We start from the raw sequence: 23,589 nt of genomic DNA, 5'->3' as shown, positions 1-23,589 counted from the left end.
GAGGACAAGCTTGATGTCCCGGTAGATGGCTCCAAAAACCGGGACATGTGAAGAGGCTTAAGGAGGGACACGTGGAAGGTGTCAGTGATACCCAGGTGTGGAGGAAGGGCCAGACGGTAGACCACAGGGTTAACCTGATCAAGGACCCTGAAGGGACCTATAAAGCGAGGCGCAAACTTAGCGGACTCAACCCGTAGCCTGATATTACGAGAGGAGAGCCACACTAGGTCGCCAGGAGCAAAGCTCGGAGTGGGGCGCCGATGAGCATCGGTGGAAACCCTCATTCTCTCCTTGGAGGCCTGGATGGCATCCTGTGTGTGGTCCCAAATGTCACGTGCCTCCACCGCCCAGTCTGCCACCCTAGAGTCGGTGGAAGGCATGGGCACAGGAACCCGTGGGTGCTGGCCATAGTTAAGGAGAAATGGGGTTTGTCTGGTGGAATCGGCTACTGCGTTGTTCAGCGCAAACTCTGCCGATGGTAGCAAGGACGCCCCGTCATCCTTCCTGGCAGAAACAAAATGCCGCAGGTATGCAACCAGAGTCTGGTTGGCCCTCTCTACCAACCCATTCATCTTGGGATGGTAAGCTGTAGAGAGATTCAGCTCAATGTTGAGTAGCCAACAAAGCTACAGTATCTCTAGAACCGAGACTCAAACTGGGGACTCCAATCGCTGACAATTTTGTCTGGCATACCATGTAAGCGGAAGGCATGCTTTATAAACAACGTCCCCAAGGCCCGTTCAGATGGTACCCGAGGGAGAGGTACTAGATGCACCATTTTGGAGAAATGGTTGGTGACTACCCAGATGACGGTGCAGTCGCGAGACTTGGGTAGGCCCACCACGAAGTCCATTCTGACAATTTCCCAGGGCCTGTCTGCCACTTGCAGAGGGTAAAGTAACCCAGCAGGCTGTTGCCGAGGAGACCGATTCCAGGCGCAGGAGACACACGCCCGAATATAGTCTCTGACGTAACGGGCCATATGCGGCCACCAGTACGTCCTCGCCAGGAGCTCAGATGTCCTCTTTGTCCCAAAATGTCCACCCATTCTGGACGAATGAGCCCAAGAGAGAAACTCCGGTCACAAATTAGATGGAACAAAAGTCTTGCCCGGGGGCACAGACTCTAGCGAAAACGGGGCCACAGTTCTCAGGCTCTATGGAGGGACAATTAACCGAGGCTCCTCCTCCTCTGATGACACTACAGAGCAGGAGAGAGCGTCTGCCCAAATGTTCTTCTCCCCAGAGAGGAAATGGAGGGAGAAATGGAACCGGGAGAAGAATAGGGATCATATAGCCTGGCGAGAATTTAGCTGCTGGGCAGTTTGTAAATAAACTAAATTTTTGTGGTCAGTGTAAACTTGGAAGGGATAGCAAGCACCCTCCAGGAGGTGTCTCCAATCAGAAAAGGCCATCTTCATGGCTAGCAACGCCCTGTCCCCAATGGAATAGTTCCTCTCCGCCAGTGTGAAGGTCTTGGAAAAGAAGAAGAAAGGATGCTTCTGACCTTGAGCATCCTTTTGGAATAGGACTGCTCCAGCACCGACAGACGAGGCATCTACCTCTAAAATAAATGGCTTATCCACATTGGGGCTATGTAAAATGGGAGCACTAGTGAAGTGAGACTTGATGGAGAGGAAGGCCTTGGAGAACTCCTCTGACCACAATTTAGGATTCGCTCCCTTCTTGGTGAGGGTAACCAAGGGAGCTACCAAAGTCGAGAAGTGTGGAATGAATTGGTGGTAGTAGTTAATAAATCCCCTAAAGCGCTGCATCGCTTTGAGGGAGTGAGGCTCCTGCCAATCCATCACCGCCTGTAGTTTGGCAGGATTCATGGCGAACCCCTGGGCTGAGATGATATAGCCCAGGAAAGGCAAGGACTCCTGCTCAAACACACACTTCTCCATCTTGGCATAGAGGGAGTTTGCCCATAGGAGATCGAAGACTTTGCAAACATCCTTCCGGTGAGAGTCCATATCTGGAGAGTAGATGAGTATATTATCCAGATAGACTACAACCGAGGTGGTAAGTATATCCCGGAAGATGTCATTCACAAAGTCTTGGAAAACGGCAGGAGCATTACAAAGCCCTAAGGGCATCACCAGATATTCATAATGCCCATCCCTGGTGTTAAATGCTGTCTTTCATTCGTCTCCCTCATGGATGCGAATCAGGTTGTAAGCACCCCGCAGATCCAGTTTAGTGAAGACCCTTGCTCCCCGTAACCTATCAAAAAGCTCAGATATCGGGTCAGAGGGTACTTGTTCTTAGCGGAGATGGCGTTAAGACCTCTGTAGTCAATGCATGGCCGTAGTTCTCTGTTTTTATTCTGCACAAAGAAAAAGCCCGCCCCTGCATGTGACACTGACTTCCTAATAAAGCCCCTTGCCAGATTCTCCAGGATGTACTGAGACATAGCCTCCGTCTCCGGGAGAGAGAGAGGATAAACTTGACCCCGGGGAGGCTCAGCACCAGGCAAGAGGTCAATACGGCAGTCAAAGCAGCGATGAGGCAGAAGGGTCTCCGCCGTCCTCTTGGAGAACACGTCTGCATAGGACCAATAGTGAAGAGAGGAAAGATCTGCGGGTACCTCAATAGTAGCAACCTGAATGCACTCCCTCTGGCATCTACCAACACAGGATTTACTCCATCCCAGAATTCTCCCTGAGGACCACTCTATATTAGGGGAGTGATACCAAGGCCACGGCATCCCTAAGAGGACCTCATCAATTCCCTCGGGAATGACAAGCAGGGAGATGATGTTCTGATGGGAAGGAGACATGGATAAAGTAAAAGGGACGGTCTGATGGGTTATCTGTGATGGTAGTGTCGACCCATTTATCACCCGAATGGTCACCGGCTTGGCGAGCATAACTAGTGGAATTGCGTGCCGTCGGGCAAAGGTAGAAGACATGAAGATACCCTCCGCCCCGGAATCCACGCAAAGCTCTAACATATGAGTGGATAGGCCAATGTTAATTGTCCCCTTAAATGTCTGTTTAGAAGCAGGCGCCGCTGGGTCTAGTGAACCAGCTCCTAAGGACACTAAACGAGGATGTTCTTCCAAACGCCGAGAACATCTGGAGGCGAGATGTCCTGACTGCCGGCAGATGCAACAAACCATGCGGGCACGAGCAGTCCGGGACTTAGAACCCGCTTGTGACACCTCCATGGCCTCATGTGATTCGGATGCCTGGCCAGGAGATTCCAGAGGTTCGGCAAAGGTGGGAGCCAGCCGAAATCTCTGTTTACACTGGGCTCGCTCAACCCTCGCTCGTTAAAACGAAGGTCGATGCGAGTGGAAAATGCTATAAGCTCCTCCAGTGTGGCGGGAATCTCCCCTGGTGGCCAGGGCATCCTTCACATGATCAGCCAGTCCCCTCCAAAAAAACGGAATCAGGACTTTATCCGGCCACTCCAATTCAGACGCTAGAGTCCGGAAGTGGACGCAAAATGGCTGACCATGGAAGAACCCTGTGTTGCTGCCAGCAGTTGGAGCGCCATATCGTGGGTGACTTGAGGTCACAAAAAGACCTGTTTCAGAGTGCTCAGAAACTGCGGAGCACTCTGCACAACACGATCGTTGCGCTCCCACAACGGCGTGGCCCACTTCAACGCCCTGCCCGACAAGAGGGATAGTATACAGTAAATCCCACCTTGGCCCACTCTGAGGGGAGACGTGCTGCCAGGAGCTCAAGGTGTATTGCACACTGGCTCTCGAATCTCCGACAAGACTGGCTATCACCAGAAAACTTATCTGGCAGCAGGAGGCGAGATAATGTCGAAACAGAGATGGCAGTGGACAAGGTAGCTGCAGCCAAGCTAGCAGCCTGAGCAGCGACTGCGGTAACATCCACGGCTGTGGTTATGCGCTCAAGAGCCGCAAACCTACCCTCCAGCTGCTGGATGTACCGCTGCAGTCACTGTTCGTCCACCATTACTAGCCAGACCCTGGCGCTATTATAATGTTAGGACTGGTGGAACGCACCAAATAATAAAATAATAGTGAGGTGTGTTCGCAACCCGGGGTCCACCGTGCAGAGGTGGTAAACTGCTGCTTAGTAATGGCGGATGGATATAGCGATATACAGGAGGCCACACGTGGGTTAACGTCACCCGGTGTGAATGGGAGCGGACTCTGTTACGTCACAGAGCCGCACTACCGCTGATCATAAATGCCGGAACCTGTTAAACTCACAGCACTTGGCAAGAGAGTGCTTAGTATGTGTTCACAGAACTCAGCCCCAAGGACACGAGGTCTGAGTCCCTCTAGACCTACTAAGCGTGTGGCGTCGCACATGCGGACACCCCTAAAGAATGCAGACCACCGAGGAGTGCAGACTGTGTACCGTGGCGTACAGACAAAGCCACCTGTGGATGCTGATGCCTGTCTCTGACTCTGCCTCTACCTGGACCTCAGCCTGGGCGCTAGCAGGCTAGGCTACACAACACATGCGTACCAAGGGTAGGGGTTTCATAATGAGTCATTCACCAGGGACATTCATACATGCATACAACACTCACTCCACATGGTCTACATCTTTCTCTATAATAGCGCATGGCCAGGCTGCCATGCTAAGCTTTTATAGTTGCAAGCTTCCGGGACCATCCTGGTGGTGGTTCAATCTGAGCAGCAACAGGACCTGAGCATGTGACCCCCGACCTCCAATGAGAGGTCGTCCCACGGGCATACTCAGTAGGAGAAAAGCAGGACTTTGTCCCAGGAGCATCTGCTTTCCGCTGACTCATGCATGGTACAATAGCTGAGTCTGGAACAGCAACCAGATGCCTAGCATTAGCCTGGGCAAGACGCTGGGACTGACATCTCTGCTGAGCAGGAACCTCTGTGGCTGCAGAAGAATGGGAGATTGCAAAGGACATGGCTTGAGATACCTCCTGTGCAGGGGAAGAAACTTGATGCCTAACATTGTTACTCCCTTTTTCTGCAAAAAGTACATGCCGTCAAAAGAGGAGAAGTTGTGAGCTAGTAGATAGTAAGTGGCTGAATAAAATTAATTAAATCCTCAGAGTACATAATATGTTTTTTAAGTGATGTTGTAAGGCATGCATGGCTATTTTATGGGGAATGTTGGTGTAAAGAGAAATTACATCACAGCTTAACCATGAGTAATTTTGCTGTACACTTTTTTTAGAGAAGTCATATAGTATATCTCTAGAGTCTTGGATGTAACCCGGGATTTTGACAACTAGAGGCTGTAGAAGAGAATCTATCCACTCCCCCAAGTTCTCATTTGCTGAGCCTATACCTGAGACGATTGGTCTCATTGCCGATATACCTGTTCCCTTATGTATTTTCGGTTTACCATAAATTATGGGGAGTACAGGGTCAGTAACACTTAGAAAATCTGTTTGCTTTTTGGTAATCACACCTAGATTGAATCCATCCTCAATAATTTCATTGATCTCTTTTATTAGTCTAGATGTGGGATTTACACTTATTTTTTCATATATTTTTTTGTCAGATAGCATTTCCATGATTTTCATTTTATAATCCTCTGAGTTTAGCACCACTATTACTCCCCCTTTATCTGACATTTTTATGATTATATTTTCCATTTCTTCTAGTTCTTGTAGCGCTTTTTTCTGAGTTTCGGATAGATTTTCTTTGTTTTTACAGTATTTCTCATTAATTTTATTATCCAAAATTTTCAGTTCTCTTTCCATGACCTCCTGAAATCTGTCCATACATTCAGACCTGGTGCTCAACGGGTAAAAGTATGGATTTTTTATATCAAAGTTGTCTCTACTTGTTCAATTTTCTCTGGGTTGGTGTTTTCATCTTTGCATAGGTCTTTTAGTGTTAGAAGAGCCATTTGTTCCTTAAAGTCCATATGACAATATTTATTGGGAGATAATTCCATTTTCAACCTGTGTTCCTTTTGCTCATTCCAGAAGTGTTTTTTTATGGTCAGGTTTCTGATGAATTTATTAATGTCCAAGATGGTATTAAAAATATTGAATTTTTGAGTTGGCACAAAATTGAGTCCCAAAGAGAGCACATCTATTTGATCTTGCATTAGTTCTTGTGAGGAGAGATTCAATACGCTATTCTGGATTATTTTATCCCTTTCTTCTTGTAGCGTGTGGTCACACCTGGATTTGTTTTGGTGTTTCCTGTCTCCTCTCCTCTTCTGTTTTTTGTTTGTCGGAAACTTTTATTTTTTTGTCCCGCACCATCCTCATTGAAAGGTGTTTCAGATGTGCTAGAATTGATATCAGATAAGTCTAATTCTGAGGAAGTAAAAGACACGTGCATTTTATTTTGTGATCTGTTGTGAGACTGGCTGTGCTTTAGAATAGATCTGGGGGGTTTTAAAAATGTTTCCCGTTGTCCCCACTCACATTTTATTTGTGGAGTAGTCATTCAGATCTCTTACAAATTTTTGATGTTTCCTCTTCATAATTTCTTCTTCCAGATCTGATACATTTTTATGCATTTGTGTTACTGTGGGTTCATATTTTGCACAGTCTTTATATTTTTCCAGTGTTATTTTAGCCGTGTCAATGTCCTTTTGTATTTCCTGCAGCTTTACCTCCTCATGTTTGATTATCAGCCTCATGAGGTCTAAAGAGCATTTGCTCAAAATTTCATTCTACTCCTCTCTAAGTTCAGCTGTGAGTTGTGAGTGCACTGGTGGGAATTTTTTTGATCCTCAAGCCTCTGGGAATCATACATTTCTCCACATAGTTGGATAATGTGGTATGACCCAGGAGGTCCCTTCCAACTCTACCATGTTATGATTCTATGACTCTATGGGGGCTGCATTATATGCTATGGGACTGCATTATACTGCGGGACTGAGGAACTGTGTAACCAAGGGTTGGCTGCTGTGCTGAAAGAGGGTGGAGTAGGGGGGATATGACAATCTGCTGAACCAAGGGCTGGCTGGAAAATTTTAGCTTGGGGGGCAAGTACAAAGCAGTGGCCCATGATTAGCAACCTTTACTTATTGCCTTTGATTCATTAAAGTCCGAAACGAAATTATTTTTTACTCCTAAATCTCTAGCTATTTATTGTTATAATCTGATCTTTTTTTCCAATAAACTTTGCCATAATTTAAAATCCCTATCCTTCCCTCACTACTCTAACGGCTTTACATTTTGTTTTCACAACCTCTTTGATGATGTGTCTTTTTAGAATACCAGAGCATGATGGGATACTCAAACTAGTCATCATCAGGGGGCAGGGGCTGCGGTCACTACCACGGTCTTTGCCCCCTCCCTGAAATAAAGCATCATCAGTGACCTCCGTTTCAGGGCTGTGCTGTTCCCCACTCTATTGAGCATGTGTTGGTTGTCAATTCCGGCAAATGCTCAGTAGATTCCTGTCACTGTGCACTGTTCTTCTCAGTGCACAGTGACAATTCACTCTCTCACCTGATCTGGTCAGAAGTGACAAGCCAGCAACAGAGCGCACTGTCATTGCACAATGTAAGAAAAGAATGAGCGAATAGAAACCAGCACCGTCCCCACAAGTGACATCAGATAAGAGATTTGCAAGCCTCCCATCTAGCTGCCAGATACCACTGAACGAAAAGCTGGACTGGAGTCCCACATATCGACCCACTCATGTCTAGTTATATCCTTTCCGGTAGCATATCTACCGGAAAGGGGGGCAGAGGGGGCCATTGCCCTGGGCCCCGAGCTCTGAGGGGGCCCACCTGGAGCCATGCTACTATAGCTGTATCAGCGTGGAGGGCCGATACAGCCGATACAGTTATATTCTGTGGCAGAGCAGGGAGAATCGATCTCCCTGCAATGCCGCCTGGCCGCTATGGGGCCCCTAAGGAGGCAGTGGGGGGTCTTGTGCCAGCAGTGGGCCCCCTGCCTGTCATCACAGGTTCAGCTGTATCGGCTACATGCCAATACAGGTGACCGCATTGATGAGACAAGGCGTGATATGCTCTCTCTCCTATCAACCCCCTGTCAGCATCTGACGTCACTGACGCCGACACTGACAGGGGTTGCGATGACGTCAGTACCCGAGATGAATCAGGAAAAAGAGAAGTGAGTATTTATTTCTTTATTTTTATGGGGGCTGCCTTATACTACAGAGTCTGCCTATGGGGGCTGCTTTATACCACAGAGTCTGCCTATGGGAGGCTGCCTTATGCTACAGTCTTCCTATGGGAGCTGACTTGTGCTATAGAGTCTGCCTATGGGGGCTGCCTTATACTACAGAGTCTGTCTATGGGGGGATGACTTATACTACAGAATCTTCCTATGGGGGCTGACTTGTGCTACAGAGTCTGCCGATGGGTGCTGCTTTGTGCTATAGAGTCTGCCTATGGGGCTGCCTTATACTAGAGTCTGCCTATGGGGGGCTGCCTTATACTACAGAGTCTGCCTGTGGGGGGCTATCTTATACAACAGAATCTGCCTATGGGGGCTGACTTGTTCTATAGAGTCTGCCTATGGGTGCTGCCTTATACTACAGAGTCTTCCTATGAGGGCTGACTTGTGGATAGAGTCTGCCTAGGGGGGCTGCCTTATACTACAGAATCTGCCTATGGGGGGTTGCCTTATACTAAAGAATTTGCCTATGGGGGGCTGCCTTATACTACAGAGTCTTCCTGTGGGGGCTGACTTGTGCTGTAGAGTCTGCCTATGGGGGCTGCCTTTTACTACAGAGTCTGCCTATGTGGGTCTGCCTTATACTATACTACAGAGTCTGCCTATGGGGGCTGTCTTAAACTACAGAATCTGCCTATGAGTGCTGCCTTGTGCTATAGAGTCTGCCTATGGGGTTGCATTATACTATAAAGTCTGCCTATGGGGGGTGCATTATAGAATATAGAGTAGGCCTATGGGGAGTGCATTATACTATATTGAGGACTATCTGGTGCATTATACTATATGGAGGCTATCTAGGGGTCATCATAGAGTGTGGAGATTACATTAAGGGGGCCATCATACAGTGTTGGAGCCATCAAACAGTTTGGGGGCTATTAAGGGTTCAGTATATATATATACAGTGAGGGGGCATTGTACTGTGTATAAGAGAGCATCATATTGTGACGCTGCCCCGGACCTAGAATAGACGTGCAGCTGCACGCTTCAGCCTCCTCCCCTCTCTGCAGACAGTGAGAGAGATCTGAGGGAATCAAGCGTCTCCGGGAGCAGAGGTAACGCTGAAATAACAGAAGCAAGGTGACGGAGTGTCTTGAGCAGGGGGGTCTGATTCAGGGGACAGAGAATCAGGAGAGCATGGTCATTCTACCTAACTCCGTAGCAATAAAGGAGATAGCTCTGATCAATCAAGTGGGGGCCTGAGACTGTCTGACCCGAGGGGTGCGAGGAGAGAAGAGAGTAATATTAGGAGCCTTAGATCTGTATTAAGCGCTCCCCCCACCAGTGCTGTCCCTACACCTTCCCTCCCCCCCTTATCTGCTTTCTAATTAACCCATGTTATACCAAGCTGAACGGATATAAGAGAAGATTCTCTGGAAAACTAACAGAACGTGGTTATAGATTGCCATCTAGTGACCAGAGCCAAAACGACATCTCTTTCCATTGTTTATCACCTATAAGATTGGACATAAAATGGAACATTAGCTGAATCCATAGCCAGCGAGAGGAACTCTAATCTTCAAACTGCTCTATTCTTCTCTTCTTTAGATAATTGCAAAAATGGGGAGATCTAGCGTTAAATCGCAAAAAAGCATGCCCAAATCTACAAAATCCATTACGCAAACAGACGTGGATAATTTTCTTAAAAAACAAACGGTTCCGTCAGATTCTCTTAAATCACCCAAGCTTCGTGATTTGACCTCATTAGAAGATTCAGATTCTGAACCGGAGAGTGACTCTGACACGGGAAGCACAGCAAGAGAGGCCTTAGTCACTCGTTCGTTCATCAAACGTATATTGTCTAAAGCTCTCGAGCCAATAGGACAAGAACTTGCAGAGATAAAACACGACCTAAAACTTCAAGGTCACAGACTTGAGACATTGGAAAATTCGCAAGTTGCCATGACACAAAGTTCGAACGCTGTACTAGACTCTTTAAAGGTCCATGAAATCCAACTACATACAATTCACACGGTGTTAGAGAATCATGAAAACAGAGAACGTCGTAACAACGTAAGAGTTAAAGGCCTTCCTGAAACAGTGGCCTTTGAGGCGTTATGGAAAGCAACACAAGAGATATTCAAAGGTCTACTTAATGAATCAGATCCACAGGAAATCGAACTGGTGAGAGTACACAGAGCACTACGTCCGAGGCCTTCTCAAGGGGAAACTCCACGAGATGTGATCTGTCGCTTCCTCGATTACCGAGTAAAAGACTTAGTTCTCCGCAGAGCGCGGGAGGCACAGGAGATCTTGTATGAAGGCTCACAAATTAAACTTTTCCAGGATTTATCAGCTAACACTCTCAGAAAGCGGAGGATTTTGAAACCATTCACTGAAGCATTGATAAAAAAAGGCATCCGTTTTAGATGGTTGTTCCCGTTTGGAGTACATATAACAAAAGGAGACAAAAGTATTCAAGCAAGAACATCACAAGACATCAAAGAGGCATGTGAATCCTTGGGGATTGAGCTGGAGGCTTACCCAGACCTGGAGCCCTTCCATTCGGCGACCCTATTGCACCCGCTACCAGATGACCCGGCGTGGCAGATAGCCCTGACGCCAAAATCACAAAGGCTGAAAAGGAAGCTAACAAAGACCTCGCCTCCTAAGGACTCCAGAGACACTACTTGATCTTTAAGTTAGACCTAGATTTTGCAGTTAAATTTTCTTGGTGTCTACCCCAGCTGGGGTATCGAATATGGTTGAAGCAAATTTGATGGGGTTGGCATGCTTTTCCAAATATGGGTAAGCACTGCTGCCACATCTATCCAATAATTCGTTATAAGGTTTTAACCTAGATCTAGTTACAGCCCAAACTGGGCAATCTCCTAGAATGGAGCATTTCATATTTCATATTTAGTTTATAAGGTTGATTGGAATTTTCCTCAAGCTGGCACTCTATGAAACAATGTCAGTAGGTAACTATGGTACGTTGGCATATTGGTCAATGATATTGTGCAACATAATAACATGGATGGTGTTAATATTGTGTTCTCCCCCTCTTCACTTTTTTGTTTCCTCTACCCTTTTCTCTCTCTCGTCTGCTCTACTTGACCTAGATCCCCTCTCCACCCCCATGGGCACAGGGATTCGTCTCCGTCGTGAGCTGCAAGGATACTACTGTGTACAGAAACATGATGGATACGGATAAGGTACACACCTTTATCTCTTTTAACGCACATGGGCTGAATTCTCCAAACACTAGACGCCACACATTACAACTATTCAAAAAACAGCAGGCAGCGGTATTGCTTATCCAGGAAACGCACTTCAAACCGGATAAATTGCCCTCCTTTGAAAGCTCGGTATATGATAAATGGTTTCATGCGACAACCACCCAATCCGGTTCCAGAGGGGTTTCAATAGCAGTGGCAAGGGGAGTGCCCTTCCAGTTAAGAGAAACTATGGCGGACCAACAGGGTCGCTACATCTTTGTTAAAGGTCTACTAAATGGTGCCCTTGTAACATTGTGCAGTCTATACGCACCAAATAAAAAACTATTGAGATGGGTACTCTCAACACTGAGAAAAATTGATGGCTTTAGAGAGGGTGCATTGATAGTGGGTGGGGACTTGAATGTTGCATTAGAGCCTTTGCTAGACACGACCAAACAGAAAAGTTCGCTCTCACCTAAAGATCTATACAGAATAAAGTCACAATTGGGATCTCTACAATTGATTGACACATGGAGATATCTAAACCCCTCTGACCGAGACTACACCTTCTACTCCCACCCTCATAAATCTCACCACCGCTTAGACTATATTTTTATATCCAGTAAAATGCTCGCCAATACACAACAGGCGAAAATAATCCCGAATATTTACTCCGATCACTCTGCGGTTTTGTTAAAACTCTCACTATCTAAAGCCTTTCCCCGACATAGAGTATGGCGGCTCAATGAGTCAGTACTTGGAAGTACCGAGGTACAGAAGCGTATAAACAAAGTGCTATCCCAATATTTTGAGCAAAATGCTTCACCAGAAATTTCCTCACAAATACTATGGGAAGCACATAAGTCAGTTGTCAGAGGGGAGATGATATCTATCACTTCCTTTCTAAATAAACTTCAACAAAAAGAAATCCAGGATCTTTATGATAGTATATCACAGCTGGAGCTTACACATAAACATAAAATAGATCAACATAGCTTAGAGAAGCTACAACAAAAAAGACAACAACTTAAAGACATATTAAACTCGAGATCTGCTAAGCTTTATGCAACATGGAAAAACAGAATGTACGTCCATGGAGACAAAGCATCCAAATTAATGTTATCACAACTGAGGAAGCGGCAGTCACGTACGCTGATTAACTCAATCAAGAATGAACAAGGGTTCAGCTCGCAAACTCCTGAGCACATGGAGCGGGCATTCCTTGACTACTATAAGAAATTATATAATCTCCGTCCGGAAGATAACGCCGATTCCGCACTTAAAAGAGGCATGGACACTAGGTCCTTCCTAAACACTTTAGATCTTCCTGTCTTGTCTGATTCCCAAAAACAATATCTTACTAGACCTTTTTCACTGGGGGAGTTGCAGTCCGCCCTGTCAAAGTGCCCGAAGGGGAAAGCACCCGGTCCAGATGGATTCTCAGCACTTTACTATAAATCCTTCTCTGGCCTCCTACTCCCACATTTATTGAACGTCTGCAATGCAGTTTTACAAGGCCACCCATTACCAAACCAAATGCTTACAGCCAGAATATCCCTAATACACAAAGAGGGGAAGGATCCTGAGCTGTGTAGTAGCTATAGGCCAATCTCTCTCCTTAATGTGGACCTAAAACTCCTAGCAGGGCTGATGGCAAAAAGGATGGCCAAGTCATTGCCAAATTTGATTTCCTTAAATCAGACCGGGTTTGTGGGTGGAAGGGAGGGAAGGGATAATGTCCACAAAGTATTACACCTTCTTCAATACGCAAAAAATCGTAAACTCCCATTGATGCTTCTTGGAACAGATGCAGAGAAGGCCTTTGACAGGGTGGACTGGGTATACCTACGGGAAGTGCTGGTCAAGTTTGAGATACCCAAAGCGTTTATAGCAGCCGTAATGGCAATGTACGATAAGCCCAAGGCACATATTAGGATTAACGACTTTATAACAGATGCATTTACTATAAAGAACGGAACAAGACAGGGCTGTCCCCTATCCCCGTTGTTATTTGTGCTAGCAATGGAACCTCTCTTAAGGGCCATACAGGTACATGAGGGAATAGAGGGTATTCGTATCAATAAGACACACTATAAAATAGCGGCATTTGCGGACGATCTCTTAATCTTAATGACTAATCCTTTGCTGGGACTCCCAACATTGATGGATCTCATAGATCAATATAGCAAAATTTCCAATTTTAAAGTAAATATGTCTAAGTCGGAAGCGCTGGACATACGTATGTCCCCGAGTAACTTAGCCAAACTAAAAAGTACATACCCATTCACCTGGCCAAAACAATGTATCAAATATTTAGGTGTAAAGATAGGAAGATCGGATAGAGACCTCTTTCAACAGAATATTCCCCCCCTAATTGCCTCAGTAGAAACCACCATGAAATCATGGAGGGACTCGTATGTGTCGTGGATGGGAAGGAAAAATTTACTGAAGAGCCTAATCTTACCCAAGTTCATATATGTCTTCCAAATGCTTCCTATAACCATCCCCAAATCGTATCTTCTTAAAATTAATACATTATTCCGCAGATATGTTTGGAAAAAACAGAAGCCCCGATTAGCATACAGAACATTAACATTAAACAAGTCGAGGGGTGGGATGGGTGCTCCAGACATAGTAAGGTACTACCAAGCGACAATGCTTACTAGAGTGGTAGACCTGTTGCGGTCTCCTAACAATAAGCAATGGATTGAGGTGGAGGAAGCACTAGCACCTTATCCCCTGAGATCCACCTTTTTGGCGTATCCTTGTAAAAACGTAAACAAAAATCTACCTAATATACACACCAAAGCTACCTTAAAATTGTGGAAGGGATAGGTGAAAACTCTAGTTCCCCCTTTGTCCCCCTTACTCAAGTTGGCAGATATAATGCCACACGCATCTTATTCCCGAGACAAAGATCTAATCAAACCCGGCTCCCTGGCAAATGTAGCGGTTGATGAACTATTGATGGATGGGACACTCCCCTCCTTTCAGGAACTGAAGAAACAACCAGGGCTTTCCAGCTTGACCTTTATACAATTCGGCTCTATAAGAGACTCCTTGGCACAGTATCTTTTAGGAGCAGACGTTACCCGCCCACTGACTGCATTTGAGACTCTCTGTGCAACAAAGGATAAACCCAAAAAGATAATGTCGTCCATTTACCAGATTTTAAATATAACTGACTGTTGCCTCAAAAGAGCCTATATAACAAATTGGGAAAAGGATTTGGGATACAAGTTTACCCCAAACCAAATATCACACATTTATAATTCTTCTCATGGCCCGTCACAGTGTGTTAGAGCACAAGAGAATTCTTTTAAAATAGTCGCCAGATGGTATATTACACCAAAGCAGAACACTCATTGGCGGATGGGGTCTTCTGTTAGGTGCTGGAGATGCTGGGACTCGGAGGGAACATACTTACATATGTGGTGGTCCTGTCGACCCCTGCTGCAGTTCTGGCGCCTAGTAGAGGATTATATCGGGGAAATTGTGGGCAAAAAGCTTACATTGACACCGGAGATAGTGCTCTTAAATTTTCTGTCACCGACTGGACATAAGAATACCGCTCTGTTGACTCAACACATTCTTTCAGCAGCAAAACTTTTAATACCTATGAACTGGAAGACAACTACTACTCCATCTATATCCCAATTGCAAGAGAAGGTAGATATGCTATATCAAGTAGCCAAACTGGCTGCCTTGGTGAATGGCTCACTTTCAGCTTTTGAAAGAGTATGGCACCCATGGACCCGATTCAGATCCATTAGTAAAAATAAATAAGGCTATAGTGGCCTCCTTGTTCGGCTTTATCAGAGTAGACGAAGCCCTTGTTGCCTAGTGTTCCCCTCTCCCCCCCCCTCCCCTTGCTTCCCCTATATTCCACCCCTATCTTCCAACTTCCTCTTTTCACTACTTGACCTTCTGTCCCTTTATTCCCTATACTGTTTTTTCTTTTTTTGTTCTTTTTCATCTTTGTTTGAAATCATGGCATATGTGATGTAGCAAGGACGTGTGGATGGAAAGAACCCAGATTTGAACCCAGATATTCTTGCTACTGGAAGTTCCTTTAAGGCTGTTGTTGTCCTTAAACCTCTGTATATCAATAGTTTTTGCCATGTATTGATATTTCAAACCATTTGTTTAACTCCCGAAAAGTGGAATTTGTAGGTTATATAATACTTTCGTAAGCTACTTTGTTGATTGCTTTCTTTCTGATGTAACTTGCAGATTTCAATAAATAAAACATTAAAACGAAAAGAGAGCATCATATTGTGTATAGAGGAGCTGTACAGGGGGGAGACTCAGGACAATATAAAATGTATAGTAAGCACTTATTGTTATAGGGAATTCAGGTTACTGTGACTATCAAAGGGGTACACAGACAGCATTATTACTTTTTAGGGGGCAAAATATGGCACTGCTTTCTAGGACACTTGCACCCAGCATTACTATATTCTAGAGGGTTGCATTAGAATTTAGAGGGCACACAGTACCACACAGCAGGTACAGTAATGGGGACACATACGGCAGCAGAGGCTCAGCATTGGGGTATCAGCAGGATGAGGAGTTTGTGCAGGTTGGGAATAAATGGTGATGGGGCTGGAATATGAGAAGTGAAATGTGTCTTTGTTGTAATCTCTGCAGCAGAGTCCTGGGTGGAAGAAGTTGTCATGTCGGTCTGGGCCAGATGGAAAAGATGGGAAAAGTGAACGATTCCATCAGAAAGAACGTTCACTGTAAGTGACTCTCTGTAACTGTGCTGTGATCTCTTATATGTTGTTCTGCAGGACTGGTATCTTCCACTGACCATATGGTGGTAATATCCATGTTGGTCTTTATAGAGATTATTTTCAGCAACAGCGCAGTCATCTGCTGAGGTTCTCCTCCACTATTAGGGGCTCAATGAAGTTTTGCCCCCCCCCCGAGCCAAAACGCTAGCTACACCTCTGAGATTCCTTTCTTTGTAGTAGATCTGGATGCATTTAGAAAAGTGATGCAAATTTTGTTTAAGGCCATGTGTGGATTTTTTAGCACAAATTTGGCATTCAAAATATTTAGCGCTTTGCTGTCCCAGCAAAGTGAATGCACAAGTCGCTTATTTTTTCCTAGCAGATTTGCAGCAGATTCAAATCTGCAGCATGTCAATTCTTTCACCTTTTTTTCATTCATACTAGTGAGTTGTGAAAAATACACAGCAAAAATGCATATCAAAAACAAGGCAAAAAAAAGTGGATTTTATGCAGCCTTTTCACTGCCAGCACATCAGGACTGGCAACAGAATTTTCTGCTGCCAATCCTGAACGTGTGCACATAACCTAAGGGTATATGCACAGGTTAAGCAGTAGCTGCAGACAATTTGGCAACAAAAAACATGTCCAATGGCGCAGGAAAAATGTTGCATAAAATACTCACTTTTTTTATGCAGTTTTTTAATGCATTTTTTTCCTTTCTGATTGGATTGGGTGAAAAACATTAAAATAATGGACATGCTGCAGATTTGAAACTACTTCAAATCAGCAATTAAAAAATTAGCAGTGTGTGCATGAGATTTTAGATATCTCATTCACTTTGCTGATAGTGTAGAATGCTGCGGTTTTTTTAACTCTACTCTATCGATCAAGCCACAAGTGAACTCCACAACATGAAACATGCAAAAGTGTAGAATATATGAGTCTCTTATTATGTTGTATATAGCTTGTCTCTGCATAAAGTATAGCACATACAGTATACAGGATATATGACTTTATGTATTATACTATGACTATAGGCATCAAGTATTACGCCAGTCACAAATTATCCTCTATATAACATCCAATGTCTGTAGTCATAGTATATTACATACAGTATACAGGATATGTGACTGGTGTGTGATATACTGTGACTACAGACATCAGAAGTCATATACAGGATAGTATGTGATGGCATATATTATACTATGAGTACAGACATCAGATATTACACTATCACATACAGTATTATCTTCTATATAACATCTGATGTCTGTACACATAGTATAACACATATACGATAATATATTACTGTCAAATGATACATTGTTATACAGACATCAGATGTTATACAACATACACATTGTTGTATGTATATACAGTGGGGAAAAAAGTATTTAGCCAGCCACCAATTGTGCAAGTTCTTCCACTTAAAAACATGAGAGGCCTGTAATTGACATCATAGGTAGACCACAACTATGAGAGTCAAAATGAGAAAACAAATCCATAAAATAACCTTGTCTGATTTGGCAAGATTTATTTTGCAAATTATGGTGGAAAATAAGTATTTGGTCATTAACAAAAGTTCATCTCAATATTTTGTTATATATCCTTTGCTGTCATGTTTGGCTGCCGTATTGCTCTGGATTCTTTATTGGAACGACAGTTGAACGCTGAACTTTGGTTGAAAACGTTCCTAAATAAACATATATTAATATTATATTATATATGTGTAATTCATTATTTACTTGTATACACTATGTCATTTTTCTTATTATTATTTCTTATTCACTATTAATTAAGGCTCATTCACACGTCAGTATTTGGTCAGTATTTTGCATCAGTGTTTGTATGCCAAAGCCAGGAATGGAACTTACCAAGAAAAAAATATAATTGAAAGACTTATGTCTGTTCTTTGTTTTGGAGACACTCCTGGTTTTGGCATACAAATACTGATCAAAAATACTGATGTGTGAAAGAGGCCTTACACTGTGTTACCAAGGTTTTGTCCCTTGGACTATTTTGAGTGTTCCTGATAGATTTTTTCATGCTGATTTCAGAAATGACTTCAGATTTTTCCTATCAAGTAAGGTTTTTGAGAAATGATACGAAACATTATAATATTCCGTTATAATTCTAAAAACTCATATGTGAACTTTTTCTGAAACAGTATATTCTGAATTTTCCACTGAAATAACTTAAATCTACATCTGATCTACACATATGCAAGCACTTATTATGCGAATTCCGCACAGGCACAGTGAATCATTCGGCTGACCGTGTATGGAGCATACCACATCTCTTGGGCAGCGGAAGAATCAGAAGACAATACTGACATACTTAGAGCATGGCTGAATGGATCACGACCTTCAATGCTGTTCACTGTCCCAATGATATGCAGAGAGCAGAGAGATCAAGCAACAGATTGCTACTTCTGCCTTACAAATGTAACAGGATATTCAGCAATGAACAAGAAATCAATAGAATATCCTAATCTTCCTTCAGCCATAAGACCAGTGTCACACGATGAAAGTCTTCGTGTTCCAAAGCCGCCCAAAGTATGGACAATGGAGGATGACGAAGATGAACTAACAATGTCAGTGGAAAATGAAACTGCTGCAGACCCAGACTTTGAACCTTCTACATCTAATCCACGTCTGTTCAGTCAAGCTGATCTGAGTGACTTGGTCAGAGATTTGAAAATATCAAAGAAGCAGGCAAAACTATTGGGATCAAGGGTACAAAAACGGAATCTCTTATTACCAGGAACAAGAGTTTCTGTTTTTCGCAGTCGTCAAGAAGACCTTAATCAATTTTTAAAACAGTTTAACCTTTTGCAATGATGTCTTGGGGTTGTTTGACACTCTTGGATGTGAACATGACCCGAAGGAAAGGCGACTGTTCATTGACTCATCAGTTTTAAGTCTCAAGGCTGTTTTACTACACAATGGAAACATCTATTGTGATGGTGTGATATGCTATGTGGATATCATTTTGTGTATATTTCTATTTCACTGATTTTCATAGTGTTTTTCTTGTTGCCTTCTATGTCTGCAGCCTGACTGTATCTATGTCTCTTGATGACCCACTGTAGTGTCTTAATCCCCTAGGCACCTTTGTCAGGCATGGGAGGCCTGAAAACAACCCCAACCCGTCTGACTACTCCTGGACATAGGGAGGGGTGTTATGAACGGGTAGCCGAGGAGAAAATAAAAAACAACACAAGCTAAGTCTCAGAAAACCAAAGAGGTTGGTAACTATGCAGACTGCAGATCCCTGATTCTAACCACACAACTAGTAGCAGTCGTGGAGCGTTCCTACGTTGGTCCTAGACGCCTTGTCACAACCGGAGAGCTACATAACCCTAAAGCAGGAAAAGAGGAAAACTAACTGCCCCAGAGCAGACCCCAAAGGAAAGACAGCCCCCCACATGTATTGATGGTGAAACAAGATGAAAACACACACAAAGGCAGGAAAATAGGCTGAGCAAACGATGGGGCCCGACTAACTAGAAAGGACAGGAAAGGAAAGACACTGTCTGCAGTCTGCCAAAAAACCCTACAAAATGTCCAACACAACTGATAGCAAAATTAACCCTGAAGTCACTAGACTTCTCCCACTATATCAGCACTCTGAAATATTCTGAGACAGAGCAAAAAGAGGCCCATCTAACAAGGGACAAAAAAAGGCAATTTGGCAAATAAGAGTGGAAATTCAGCACAGCCCAGCCGGGCTGGCTGACCACACAAAAAACTGAAAAGACCAAAAAGAGCAAGTGTGAACATTAGCAAAAAAACAAACTTATCTTGAAAGACTGGAACAGAGCTGAGTCATAGACCTGAAAGGCAGACTGAATCACCAGCAACAGGATAGGGCATCGGCTGTCTTATATCCAGTCTGATAATCCAGAGATCCAATCATTATCTTTCTCACCAGGTGGCAGATCACTACCACTTAAACCAACCTCACTACCTCCCGTCACCACCGGAGGGAGAACGGAAGGGGAACTCTCAACTGGTGGAGCAGAAAATGAGCTCATAACAGAGGGGGCTGGAAAGGACAGGAGGGGGGAAGTCAGTTCAGTGTGGAGAGCATCGTGTGAACACAGCACGTCAGAGAGAAAGGGAACCATATGGACCCATTTTATCCTCTGGCTGCTAGAGTTTTGGACTCTCATCTCACAGGACATTTTATCCTGTTACTGAACTGCATACGTGTTATGGACTATTGTATCCTCAGTGTGGTGGATTGTTTATGGACCTTCTAATTTTGCCTATAATAAAGGTCTTGGGATTGTTCACACTTCCCTTGCTCTTTTGATTGTGTGATACTGGAGAAGGACCCCGTGACATCTATCCTTCTATATCTACTGGACATGCCGTACAAATAAAAGAAATGTATGAGAATATGAAGTTATTGTTCACCCACATTAATGATAGATATTATAACTGGAGTCTAAAACTGGTGATCTAAAATTTGTTGCACTTCTTCTTGGACTGCAGCTTAGATATACCAAGTATTGTTGTTTTATTTGTGAGTGGGACAGTCGTGCACAAGAAATGCACTATTTCAGAAAGGACTGGCCACTCCGCGAATACCTGGTTGCTGGACAAAGGAATTTTAAACATAATCCTCTCTTTGATCCAGCAAAGATATTTCTCCCTCCTTTGCATATTAAACTTGGGCTTATGAAGAATTTTGTCAAAGCAATGAACAAAGAATCGGAAGCCTTTTCTTACTTGCGACAGAAATTTTCAAGAATAAGTGATGCAAAGATTAAAGAAAGTATTTTTATTGGCCCACAGATCAGAGATAAAATGAATGACAGTAGCTTTGATGGTCTTTTGCAAGGTGCTGAACAAGTGGCATGGAGAACCTTTTAAAATGTGACCTTCAACTTCCTTGGCAACAGCAGGACACTGAACTTTGAACAACTTGTGGACAACATGCTCACAGCATATCATTTGATGAAATGCAATATGTCACTAAAAATGCATTTTCTACATTCTCAGTTGGACTTTTTTCCAGCCAATCTTGGTGCCGTTAGCAATGAACATGGTGAAAGATTTCACCAAGACATTGCGCTGATGGAGAAAAGGTACCAGGGAAAGTGGAGTACGTCAATGCTGGCTGGCTGACTATTGCTGGAATCTTATTCCAGAAGCATCTGACACGGATTATAAACGAAAGTTGTCTGCAAAACACTTTTGAACAATTGCTTTTGCTACTGACATCAATGCACATGTATGTAGTGTCTCAGACGTCATAATGTAGACTATAAACTGATGTTTCTTAACCCCTTCCTGCCAGCAACTGGAATAGTACGTCCGCTGGCAGTATCCCCCTCTTTGAGGTGGGCTCCAGTTGTGATCCCACCTCAAAGCCGCAACATATCAGCTGTTTTTAATCGCGATCCGCCTGCGCCTATTAAGTAGTTAAATGCCGCTGTCAAACTCTGACAGCGTAAGAAGATGAAATGGTATGCACTCTGGTCTAAAGGGCGATGTGCTGGTGGAATGGACAAATAGAGTCCTGAAGAACAAAGAACCGAAATTCACAGCACACTCCTTCAGATCATTGCAGAATAAGGTAAATTTATTAAATGGCGCTGAACAAAAAAATTTCATGCATAATTCAACTGAAACAACTGGGTGATTCAGTTGAATTATGCATGAAATTTTTTTGATCAGCACCATTTCAGAAATTTACCTTATTCTGCAAATAATCTGAAACTCTGACAGCAGGCATTCAAATGCACTTCCGGATGCCGGTCTGGAAATACGCGCAGCGACGACCCGCCGTCACGTAATCGGGGGTCATCACTTGGTTGCCATCACAACCAGAGGTCTCCTCGAAGACCTCTATGGCTGTTTATGGCAGATTACTATGAGCGCCACCCTGTGGTCAGCGCTCATAGCAAGCCTGAAATTCTGCTCTATAGGTGATCAGAGCATCACCTCTATGTAGCAGTGGCGATCGTGTTATGGCAGTTTCTAGCCTCCTATGGAGGATATTGAAGCATGCCAAAATTTAAAAAAGTGCTTAAAAATATAAAAAAATGTAAAAAAAACTTAAAAGTTCAAATCACTCCCCTTTCACCCCAATCAAAATAAAAAAATAAAAAAACTTACACATATTTGGTATCACCGCGTTCAGATTCGCCCGATCTATCAATAAAAAAAGAATCAACCTGATCGCTAAATGGCATAGCGATTAAAAAAATCAAAACGCCAGAATTACATTTTTGGTCGCCGCGACATTGCATTAAAAATCAATAACGGGCAATCAAAAGAACGTATCTGAACAAAACTGGTATCATTAAAAACGTCACCTTGGCATGCAAAAATAAGCCCTCACCCAACTCGAGTTCACGAAAAATGGAGACGCTACTGGTCTCGGAAAATTGCGCAAATTTTTTGTTTTGTTTTTTAGCAAATTTGGGAATTTTTTTTTCACCACTTAGATAAAAGAGAACCTAGACATGTTAGATGTCTATGAACTCATAATGACCTGGAGAATCATAATAGCAGGGCAGTTTTAGCATTTAGTGAACCTAACAAAAAATCCAAGCAAAAAACAAATGTAGGATTACACTTTTTCTGCAATTTCACCGCACTTGGAATTTTTTTCCCGTTTTCAAGTACAGGACATGGTAAAACCAATGGTGTCATTCAAAAGTACAACAAAAAATAAGCCCTCAAACGGCCATATTGACAGAAAAATAAAAAAGATATGGCTCTGGAAAGCAGGGGAGCGAAAAACAAAAACGCAAAAATGAAAAAAGCTCCAGTCATGAAGTGGTTAAAAACCTTATGTGAAACAAATTTTTGAGCATATATTTGTGTTCAGCATATCAAAATCTATAAGATACAATAAAATTTCTCTGGCGACTAGAACTTCCCTGAAATTTGTTGTGCAGTGTTATCACTAGCTTATTGTTTCTTATTATTTGTTTATGTATACTTTTTCCCATTAAATATTTCTTATTATCATTATTAGTTACATATGTAATTATTTTTTATTTTTACTTTTTAGTATTTTTTCCCTAAAAATGATCACCTAGTTCAATTCCCCTTTTTCTACATCAATCTTTTATATATGGACACGCAATAAGTTGGGTGCACATGGGTATTATGTATACATTGTTTCTAGACATACAATAATACATAAGTGCATGTATAATGCACACATATACCGTATACTATATGTGCAGTCATCCCCGTGCAGTCCAAGCCTCTTGTTTCACTATACAGATATTGTCCTACTTTTGTTTTTTAGTATGTCTGAGTTACACATTATTTTCACTATATGTGAACATTTACTTAATTAATCATTATTTTTATCTTTTTCTATTTTCATCACACATTAATTGTCTCTTTGCATTGGATTTTTATGTCTTTTTCACCTTCACTTATCTTTTCTATTTCATTTCCATCATGTTCTCTTCATCATTTAGTTAATTCCCCCTTCATAACTATAGAATTAGATCCGGGACGCACGCATTCGCAGTCTGTACTCCGGCAGTTCCCAGCTTCCTGTATCTATATGGATCCGATGATGCTGAGTCGCAGTCATGTGACTCGGCATCATCGATCACATGACACGGGT

General features: G+C 43.3%; 1 long non-coding RNA gene across 1 annotated transcript in view; it reads right to left on the bottom strand.

The window, feature by feature from the left end:
• LOC141052710 (uncharacterized) overlaps positions 1 to 23,522 on the bottom strand; it is a 77,297-nt gene extending 53,775 nt beyond the window's left edge. Inside the window, exon 1 of the long non-coding RNA XR_012220877.1 lies at positions 23,387 to 23,522. This is a non-coding gene — a long non-coding RNA (uncharacterized lncRNA). The remainder of the gene's footprint in view (positions 1 to 23,386) is intronic.
• Positions 23,523 to 23,589: the final 67 nt, after the last annotated feature.

The sequence above is a fragment of the Dendrobates tinctorius genome, unplaced genomic scaffold, assembly GCF_039654945.1.
Source record: "Dendrobates tinctorius isolate UK_male_01 unplaced genomic scaffold, ASM3965494v1 ptg000162l, whole genome shotgun sequence".
NCBI classification, from domain to species: Eukaryota; Metazoa; Chordata; class Amphibia; order Anura; family Dendrobatidae; genus Dendrobates; species Dendrobates tinctorius.
The sequence above is the reverse complement of the archived record's forward strand: the minus strand, read 5'-3'. Positions and strand labels throughout refer to the sequence as shown.